This window comes from Taeniopygia guttata, chromosome 3 (assembly GCF_048771995.1).
Source record: "Taeniopygia guttata chromosome 3, bTaeGut7.mat, whole genome shotgun sequence".
Classification (NCBI taxonomy): domain Eukaryota; kingdom Metazoa; phylum Chordata; class Aves; order Passeriformes; family Estrildidae; genus Taeniopygia; species Taeniopygia guttata.
The window spans coordinates 8427678-8438608 of NC_133027.1; the positions used below are offsets into that span (position 1 = coordinate 8427678).

The 10931-nt window shown below is 38.1% G+C and overlaps 1 long non-coding RNA gene across 1 annotated transcript; it reads left to right on the forward strand.

The window, feature by feature from the left end:
• The first annotated feature begins 2292 nt into the window (after positions 1-2292).
• On the forward strand, positions 2293-5003 carry LOC140683538 (uncharacterized). Its single transcript, XR_012054716.1, has 3 exons — positions 2293-2394; positions 3136-3212; positions 4312-5003. It is a non-coding gene; the product is annotated as an uncharacterized lncRNA (long non-coding RNA).
• The last annotated feature ends 5928 nt before the right edge of the window (positions 5004-10931 follow it).

Here is a 10931-nt window from a genome sequence, read left to right on the forward strand (position 1 = left end):
TCATTACTTCTTTATACCTCCAAGTAAGTATGTGTGACTATGGCCCTGTATTTTTTGTACATTTTTTGATGCATCACACATCATTGTTTGTTGAGATTTTTTTAAGAGGTTATTAATTTTTTTTTTAATTTACTGATAACTTTTCTGTTTTTTAATGACTTTGCCTGAAATAATCCATGTTTCATCTCTATATTAGGTTTTCTTCTTCAAATTAGAGTGAAAATAGGCCAGTCAATTTGGAGAAATTAGTTCATATATACTTTATTAAGACTTTTTAAATTTGTCTTTTTTGTGTTGAAGAAGGTATTTTCGTTTAAAGACAGGCTAAACTGTGGGAAGCTAGAAGTCTGATAAGGTTTTTCCATTTATCTTTAGATTTGATTGCCTTAGAAAATTATGGGAATATCAACACTGGAAAATAATATTTTTATAGCAGTTTCCTCAGGTTTTGAGTGTTCTCTGGGACTGTAAATGTTTTCAGACTGCACAGCCAATCTGAACAACAGAGATCCAAGACAAAACAGGTTGTTGCTTTCTGTACCTTCTTTAAATCTCCTTTTGCCTAAGGCTGTGAGACAGGAAAAGTTTGAGGTTTTTTGACACGTATTAAGAGCCTGACTTCCAGTTCAACTAATTTTTCCCTCAATCCTCTCTCACAAGTGAGTGATAACATGGTATAATACTTAAGATTTTTTTAGTAAGGTGAGTGGGTTTAAAAGAAAGCTTAAAAATATGGTAAATTGAAATTCATGATTTTTGGAACCAGCAAGTTCCCCAGGAGGATACAAAAGTGTAAAGGAAAATAAACTCAGAAGCTGGAGGCAAGAACAGTAGTTTTTGAGCATTTAGAGCATGGAAGAAGTTGGTAATATTTAAAACTAGCTACAGAAAACAATTTTAAAAGGGAAGTTAGCAGTGGGAACTAATGGAGATGGTGGTAGCCAGGAAAGATGCCTGAAGGCCATAACAGGATAGGAGCTGCTGTCTAATTATAGCTCATCTCAATAGAAGCCCTGCATTAAGAAGTAAAGGAAGAAAAAGCACTGAGAGTGGCAAGGGGACAGTAAGACCTGAAGGATGAAAGGGTCTGTAGTTCACTGAGAAATGCAACATTCTTTGCTTCAATATCCCTATCTTAGTGCAGGCAGGCTCAAAATCTTGTGTTAAAGTTTCAGAAGCAACCTGAGCATACTGAGGTGCCCCCCAGCTGTGAGGCAAAATGTGCTAAGTGTGGCTATTCTTCATCTCTGTGTCATCCTTCAAATGCTTTTGATATTGAGGGCTGGATGCTACATGCATGCTTAGAGTCATCTTTGTCCCTGGATGCTGCATAGGTTTTTGAAAGTATTTTGAAGCAGTATATTTAATGATGGACGATACCACCCGGGAGCCTAAGTGAGACTTCAAACTGCCTGAGCTAATTGGATTTCTATTATTTGAGATAATCTTATTGGGATGCTTGGAAATGAGTTTTATTCTTCATTAAAAGGACAAAGGACTACGTCTTTAAAGGTCAGAACTAATGTATGCGCAGAGGGCAAAAAATAATGTTCTCTAAAGCTTTATGTGGGCTCCTGCCAGTTGTGACTAATGTTGGTGCAGGTATTAGGAAAACATAGGCCAGTGTGATGATGAAGAGAAAAGACTGGAGATTAAAAGAAAAGTGGTTTGAAAGCTCTACTCATACTACTGTATGAAGAATAATACATAATGTGGGCGTAATAAAAATGATAATGTGTTCTGTCATTTGAGATAATTAGACTTTGATCCTGGAAGATGCTTCTTGTGGCTGAAGCACTGTATCTGGTTAGAGTTCTGCTGCATTTATATTTTATGTTTAGATTGGATTTAGGAAAAATTTTGTCACTGAAGGTGTTGTCAAGTATTGTAACAGGAAGCTCAGGGCAGTGGTGGAGTCACCGTCCTTGGAAGTGCTTAAACAATGCATAGATATGGTGTTTAGGGAATGGCTTCAAACAGAAAGAGGGTATGTTTAGAACAGATATTAGGAAGATATTCTTTATTGTGAGGATGGTGAGGTGATGGACAAGTTTGCCTAGAGAAGCTGTGAATGCCATATCCCAAACATGGGTGGGGCTTTGAGCAACCTTTTCCATGGCAGTGGGGTTGGAACTAGGTGGTCTTTAAGATCCTTTCCAATCCAAGTTGATCTGTGATTCTCTGTTTTAATGGTGGCTTTAGCAGTGCTAGGTTAATGGTTGGACTCAATGATCTTAAAGGCCGTTTCCAACTGAAATGATTCTATGATTTTATTATTTTTTGTATTTTCAGAAGAGAATCCTTTCCCACTGCCTAGTTTGAGATGTAAGGGGTCCAGGCCTGAGGAGACATTGATGTTGAGATGTTCTCATGGAACACAGTGACAAAATCCAGGTAAGGTCCCCTGATGACTCCCAGAGGCGTCGAGATCTGGAGGGAGATCTGGAGGGAGACAACTGGCTTACCATACGGGAGTACTCAAGCACAGAGGAAGAGGGGCTGGGTCCATTTAGAAACCACCTCTAATGCCCAGCACAAAGGTGCTGCTGGGAATCATGGCAGGTTGTGGTAGTAAATTGTAACACTGCTCTGCTGTCTTCCTTTTGCAAGGCTTTTGACACACAAAGATCAACTTTGTGTGGCTGTCTGCAGAAAAGAAAGTGAAGTGGATGCAGAAACATACAGGAGGTCTAACTTCTGTGCAAATGTTTGTCAAAATAATTCTCTATAGGCAAAGAATCCTTTCAATGTCTTTTTAGAGGCTATTTTTCTCCACAGTAAATTCTGTCAGTTTGCTCATCTGTATTTTAGGTGCTTTCTAAGTAGTGCTTTTTAAATGCAGCAGAAGAAAACATGATACCATGACCTTGCATATCAGAAGATCAGTAACTTGTTTCTCATCAAAGAAAACAATAGTAGGGAGCATGTGATCTACCCTCACCATCTGAACAAAGCACTCAGCTTACAAATAATCAGTGCTAATAGGTGCAGAGAGAGAACTCCTTGGTGAGTAACTGTGAATAGCAAATGCAGGAGATTTTGAGTCTGTGGGAAATTCTTGAAAAGAGGAGAGTGGGTACCTTTAATAGCCAAGGTATTTGCTAACATTCCTTGCTTTGTTTCTCTTTCTGTCAGATGCCACATTCAGCTGTGTCTGAACTGCTGACACCAGAAGGAGCTTGGCTTTCTATCCCTCTACTGAGATCCATGGGGTATAATTTGCTTATTTGGCTTGATATAGTGGTGTCTTAGACAATGTATAGACAACTGGTTGTGGTAGGTGATGCATATAGGCCAGTAGAATTTCAGTCTGCAGGTTCAATATAATTAATGAAGTGTTACTAAAGTGTTTTAAGAGAAACTGGTCCCTGCATTTACAATGTGGTGTAATGATTTACTTGAAAGTCTCCCTTTAGACTCTGTATACAAGTTACAAATGATGCAAAATGTTGCTGATCAGAGATATTGACAATCGCTCATTGGTATTGACATATGCAAGATTCTCCACTGTGTGCCAGTGCAATATGAACTGACTTTAAAACTTGCTCTTGGTCAAAGGCTAAAAGAAGACCTCATCTCATCTCATTTCAAAGTTTCTCCTATCTTACTCTTCAGTTGTTTCCTCCAACAGATCAAAGTAATAATGATAATAATAATAATAAAAAAATTAAAGTCTAAGTGATAGAGGAAAAGAATCTCACCAGCTCTCCCACTGAATCTGTGGTAATCTGTGGCTCCTGACTGAGCCAGCTGGATTTCTACCTAAGTCCCTGTGTCCCATATATTTTTACTAGGAATATCTAAAAATAACATGGAGCCTTGAAAATAAAATTTATTCAGTATGTTGGAGAGGTTTCTAAAATAAATTAGTAGAAACCATCTCTCCACTTAACTAAGACAAAAAAAAATACATCATGCAAACAATGGGTCAGAGAATCACAGTGAAAGGATCTCTGAAATTTACTGAATTATAAAATCAGTAAGGTTGGAAACATATTCCAAGATCATTGATTCCAACTATTAAGAAGGTAAATTAGGGAAAGCAGGACTGGTTAAAAAAATTTAGTCAAACTGCACCTTTCACCTGTGCTCTTGCTTGAAAATCAGCAAATTTTGCTGCTGAATCTATTTCATTTTTGGTTCATAGGAGTATCAAGCAGGGACTCTATCAGCTGAGGTGCATTATTCTTGACACAGCCTGAAAGAAAGCATTTGCTCCTTGAGACTGTGTGACACACAGTATGCAGGCTTTTGCTTCAGAAACTCTGTTACTCATTATAGAAATGTTAAGTTTACTCTCCACTCTGGCAGCTCTGCTTCGACAGAAGAAAATAATACATCCAACAAGTTATCCTAACTCCTATGGACTGGCACCAATAAACAAATCTCTGTCTCCTTGTGCTTGAAGCATCTGCTGGTGATTACCCTCCTCCCGTGGAGACAGAAACACATCTGGTGTCTGCAGAACAGCGAAGAAGCAGAGAGGAGATGAGCCAAAGCAGCTGTCCCTGGTATGCACAGCTGCATCAGCTCAGCACTGCTGCTCCACCTGAGAGCCATGGCTTGTGCAAGCAGTGGGTCAGGCTGGTTATTAGGAGGAAGAGGAAAACATAAAGGGTTCTTTTCCTCCTTCATGTTTCCTCACTGCAGCTGAATCATTTGGCTTTGCCTTAGGTTTTCTATGTGGTGTTCATTGTTCCCATTCTTCAGCATTCCTCATGATCATGTTAAAAAATGACCAAGATGGCCTAAATTGTCATGTTTGTAATCTTTGATGAAAATTTCCCTATGTGAAGAATAAAAATACAACATCCTACCACTCATCTGTTTATCTAATGGCTTATATGTGACCTGTACAAATAAAATTGTGGGGAACTTTTCTTGCAGTCTGAAATGCCATTGCTTCAACATTGTCCACCAGAAAAAATACTCCAGACTAGAAGTTCAGTCTCTGTAGGTATGAGGTGACTTTTAAAGAAGAAAATGTAAAATGTAGAAAGCCCATACGTGCATTGCTTCATTTGTTTTTAGCTTTATGTGGTAGGATTAAGGCTTAACACATTTGGCAAAATATGAAAGGTGAAGTTCTCACATACTTCCCCATATTGATGCAAGGTCTCATGAGAAAAGTAGAAAAATACTAAATATTGTGAAGGAATTGGCAACATGTTTGTTATTGCATGTAACGTATCTATATATTTGATATGTTTTCTCTCTTACACGTATGAGTTAAAAATAAGTTTTAAAATTGCCTCTTCTTTACAACTGACAGGAGTTGTGCCATATTAAAACATATTCTAGCTGGAGCCAAATACATTGATGCAAAATCGATATAGGCTAGATGCTGGCAAAGCGGCTGCAGTCTGGAATCAGCAATCATCAGGGTGAACCCACTTGATGTTACATCTTCACATTTATGTTTTCTTCAGTTCTTCCTTTCCACTTCTCCTCCTCTGTCAGCATACCTTGCTTTGCGGTTGTGCAACTTTTATTTTTGTAGCTCTCTCTTCTTTGCCTTCCTCCTATTCCCATTAGGAAAACCATTTTCCTTTTAATTTTTTTTTTTCCCTCAGGTGTGGAAAGCCTTGATTTTATTAGATTAACATTTGTTATCATGACAAAAAAGTGAGTAAGTCAGAGAGAACGGCTCTTCTGTAGTTAAAGCCAACTGTGAGAGTGATGAGGGGTATTGAATAACTTCAAATGCAGGAAAGGGAGGGATACTGCTATATGTCTAGGAGATTGCAGGCTACAGACAGTGCTGAACTCTACTAAATAAATTCCTGTGTTGTCCTATGCTATTTGAAATCCAAAGTGAGACTGGGTGATAATGTATATTGTTATGATATATCTCACAGAATAATATATTGTTTTCATCATGATTTGCTTTTGTTCCAGTAGTTCTCATTTTAGTCTTTCTTCTAATTTCTCTCTCTTTCTCTCTCTTTCTCCCCCTTTTCTCTCTTTCTTTCTCTCTCCCACACTCTCTTTTTCTCTCTCCCTCCCTCCCTCCTTTTCCATTACTTTCTTTCTCATATTATTTCTCTATTAATGATGACATAAGGCACAAATATCTGTCAGTGTGGGAGAGGAAGAGTTACCTCTCTCTCTGAGCATGGTGTGTTGGTACTGGCTTATTTTGCTTTATTTCTTTAGATGACTGTTTTCCCTCCAAGTGAATTGCCCAAACTCCCTCAGCTGAGAATGTGATAACTATTGAGGCTGAATATTTGTAAAGGAGAGAAATACAGTAGGCTCATACATTTTCTGAAGAATTTTTATGAGAATCACTTTTTACAAAATTTCCCAATTGATTTCTTGCATTATTACTCCTCTGGCTCCCAATAATGTTATTTAGACAGAGAAATATTCTGAAAGTGTATCTTCCCATTTATACTTTGCTTACAGCAGTGGCCTATAAATAGGCCATTATAGTCTGGAAAAAAATTACAAAGAGTAAAACTTTCCCTTCATGTGCAAAAATGTACTCTAACTAATAGTTGTACAACATGCATTTGCTATTATAATTTAGGATTTTTCTACTGTGCTAAGCATGCAGAGATGGACTAACTTGTTTAATAAATAGGTGAGAATAATAAGCAGGTAATTTTATATCCACAGTGCAGTCCTGATTACTATGGAATATCTCTGTGTTTTCAAGGAAAGAGCTATGTGAAACAGCAGTAGGAGCAAGCCTAGCAGACCCATTACCATGGCATGAGTGAGTTTTAGGTCAATGAGGTTAAAAAATCTTGCTTCAGACAAACCCAGATCTTGCTAATTGGTTTAGACAAGGTAGCCAGTTGGTACTAATATGACCCCCAATAGAAGTAATGTGGTAGTTCTGGGCCAAGTTCTCCCTGCCATGTCTGTGGAAAGTAGTCCCATTAGCTTCAGTCATAATGCATATGCAGGAACCAAATGCATTAGTAAGTTTAATCAGAAGAGCTCCTTGGAGGAGGCAGCAGGTGGCAGATGCCTTGCTCCCTGCTCTGGTGAGCAGCTTGCCCCACTTCTTCTATTCAGAGCTTTATATCCTACTGCACCAGAAAATATTGGAGACGGGGACACCTGCTAGCGTAAAAAAAGGACAAGGTTGCAAGTATTCCATTAATGAAAAGGTCCCCTTCTGTTTGTGCAGTCCTGGATATTGCTATATTCTGGTTCTGAACCTGTCGTGCCTCAATATGAAGTCTTTGGGCACAGCAAATTTTAGTTCCAGGTTTATCATCAGTGTAGGGCAAAGCTTATCTAGAATGTTTAGTTCTGTCATGAATTAGAGCAAATTGTAATAAAAATTCTTAATCTGCTCTAGCATTCAAAGATCATTTTAGCTGTAGCTACATAATTTTTCAGCAGCATCATGGAAATTAGATAGGCCTGCTGGCTTTTGGGAAATTAGCAGATTTACTTCTGTGTCAAAAAAATCTCAGTATCTTCAATGGTGATTGACTAAGAGACTTCAAAACGGAACTCTGGGCATTGGTATTCAACATTTCATTGCATTGCATTCACTAAATGAATGGTAAAATTTCACCAAGATACCACTCTCTACAGAATTAAGCCATGGACTGCCAAAAGGGTGTGTCTTCTTTGGGGTCCTACTAAATAAAACCAGTAGGGGCCTAGTTCTAAGAGCTAACTTACAAGTACACTTTTCCCTGCACTTATGCCCTGTTGCAAAACTTGAGGGAGAGCAATAAGGGAAGGTCAGTCAACAGAAGGCAGTCAGTCCTCTTTTGAGAGATGCAGGTACTGGATGGAAAAAGTACACTGAGAAAATTGAGAAGGGCTGTGCAAAAGAGGCAAAGAAAATTTCTCAAGGGCTCATGCACAAAGGAACTTTTGAAGAGGAGGAAAAATGACTGAGTAATAACTGAGTAATGGCAGTGAACTCTGTTCACTCTCAAGCCACATGAGGCTTGGAAAGACGACATGTTCAGATGGAAAACAAAGATAAAGGCATTGACTGTTAAACACAGGGTTATGGTAGACATTAAGAGGTGAAATGTCTGTATAAACTGATATGGTCACAACAACATTGTATAAACTTTCCATGAGCAAATTAAGTTGCATATTAAAGTGTTCCCAACCACCACGGTGATGCCTGAGCAGCCATCTCATAAAAGTAGTTGAAGCGAGAAAACATTTTCTGAAGGAACTTGATAACAGGATTATGTGATGAGGTTACAAGATAAGACTGGCAAGATGCAATTATCTAGATCCCTTCCAGACCTATTCCCCTGGGAAAAAAGAGGAAATCAAAAGCACTGGCTTACAGTACACTGCAGGTGTACATGTGGTCCAGCTTACAACCTCAGTTTGCCAAGGCTGGATATTAATCCAACTACCCTGGAAGAGTTATAATGTTCTATTCTCCCCAGTTGCCATTATATAAACACATAGATATTCAACAGACTGCCAAAAAATATATGGATTAAAATGCAGTTGATGCAACTACTTGTTCCTCACAGTAGCAATGTTTCTACCTCCAAAACTGTCTTATGCTTAAAAGACATGAGCAATTCATAAATACTAAAAACTCAAGTAAGATGACACTGATGCTGCTAGAAAGAAGACTGCATGCAGGAAATTTTTCACCTCCTTGGCCTCTTCCAGGTTTTTGTTTGCGAATACTTATCAGCAATTCATCAACTTGTCAATTTGCCCCATAATCTCTGAGTGCTCTGGTGCAGCTCTAGCCTAGCACAAGCAAAACCTTCTCTCCAGTTGCTAGGTAACTCCTGTGTCTGTTCATCTGTGGTGCCTGTTATCAGCTGTTCACATCTCTATTTACTTTTCATCTTGACCATAATAATGTGATATAACTGGACACAGAGCCTCCAAGACTCATTTAAAAGACTTCACACAGTTACCAGTGCTGCATCTTTGGCAGCCTTCCTCACAAACGTGTGTGCAGTTCCACTCAGGTTAAAAGGGGGTTTAAGTTCTCAGCTTTGGTTGGTTCTATATATTTTAGGACCGCTTTGAAGTTGTGAATGGAAACCACCCTGTTTGAGATCTGATGATCTAGTGCAATGGATCACCTTGTAAACTATATTCAGTCATTTAATTCTTGAGAGGGAAATAAATAAGGAAGCACACAAATGGAAATAAAACCTTAGAAACTATGGACCACAAACTCATCAGTGCCGGCTAAAAGTAAGGCAACATCAGTACAGAACTTTTAGACAATCCTTAGCAAATCCAACTGCTTTGCACACCTCCTTTGAAAGATAATGAAAAAGACAGAAAAGAATATGCATAGCCATGTTGCTTGCTACATTAAGAATTCCAGTGAGAAAAGTGACATAAAGTTATATGCAAATCTAAGAAACAGAACAACTGACTTTATTTTGCTGAATTTCAGTAGATTCTAAGAGTCTTATTCTGTTTTTCTAATAGAAGACAGCACCTATCACACACAACAGGGAGCAATCTTACTCTTGAAATAATTGCTCTGACTACAAATCCAGGTATAATATGAGGGTGCAACAAAAAGGTGCAGTAGAATGTCAAGGCAAGTTGTAGACAACTGTAGGAGACAGACTAGGAAATGATCAGTGTATCAGCTCCCTACCAAGACCCCAAGGTCTGGGGGAAATGTTTTGACACATCTTTGCTCATGTTACTGTCTGCCAAAGGAAAGTCTTTTACATAGAGTGATCTATATATGTCCAGCTGTCTATAGCTCTGTCTCTCTGTAAAGAGACATTTCTCAGCTAAATACATACAGAATATATTAAATTATTTATTAAGGAAGGAATAAGGGAGCAAACTCAGAATGCCTCTGGCTGGAAAGAAAAACAATCCTGCATCTCCCCAGTCACTAACAGATGACCCTTCTTTGCCTTAGAGAGTGAATGTGCAGTATTAAACAGATTGCCTTCACAGAATTTCTTGGCAACCAGGAAAAAATAATGATTTTCAGAAGGATTCCTCAAAATACTTTTAAAATCAATGAATCCACTGATTTAAATATACAAATCATAGATAAAAATTTTGAAGTGGTTTCTTACAAGATGCTCTGAGTGATAATAAGATACTACTCTTTGAGTGCTTCAATTACTTACTATAGGCAATTGGCTGAATTTCCATCATAAACAGACAGCCTTCTCTATTGAAAAAACACAAGCAAAAACTCTACATAGATAGCACTTCAGGATGCTCTATATAGTTAAACCCTGATGGCTGATGCTAGTAAATCCCTATACCTTTTGATATTTAAATCTCCTCAACTTGCACTTTTCACCCTACTTTTCCCAGAAACTAAAATGTTAGTAAGTCTTGTTTAAGATATTACATGTTAGAATACCTGGAACTTATATTTGTGTCAAGGTCTCAAAGCTATATTCAGAACTCACAGCAGATTCGAAAATTATTTTCACACAATATTGTTTCTTTCATGACGGGAAAGAAAAAGATATCTTGGAGAATGATGTCTTTACTTTTAGACCATCTATCCACAAAATCCAGGGTTGCCCTCTGACCAGACAGCATATGTAATATAATCTATTTTTAATTATGTTATGCCAGATATACATGGAGCACTAGATGTACAATAGAACACAAGGTATTTTATAATCTAGAGGCATGATTTTATCAGAGGGTTGAGGCCTTTCTGGCTGTATCCACTAGGTCTACTGGAGTTGTTCTTTAACCAGTAACTTTCACTGTGTATTCTTTCATCCATTTCCAGCTACCTTATACAGTGAATAAAATTGAAAACAAGTCTATGACAAATAAATCAACATCAGAGACACAAAAATCAGACTTAACTTGCACAAGTAACTGGCTCTGTTGGACACAGGGAAGCTTCCATCAGCAGTTGGGGTATTTGGCTTTGTATCTTTGGTGAACTACTAGTGCAGTGTTCTTTCACTCATGCATATGAACACACATGTACAATGTATCCAAGGGCAAATAAGGCA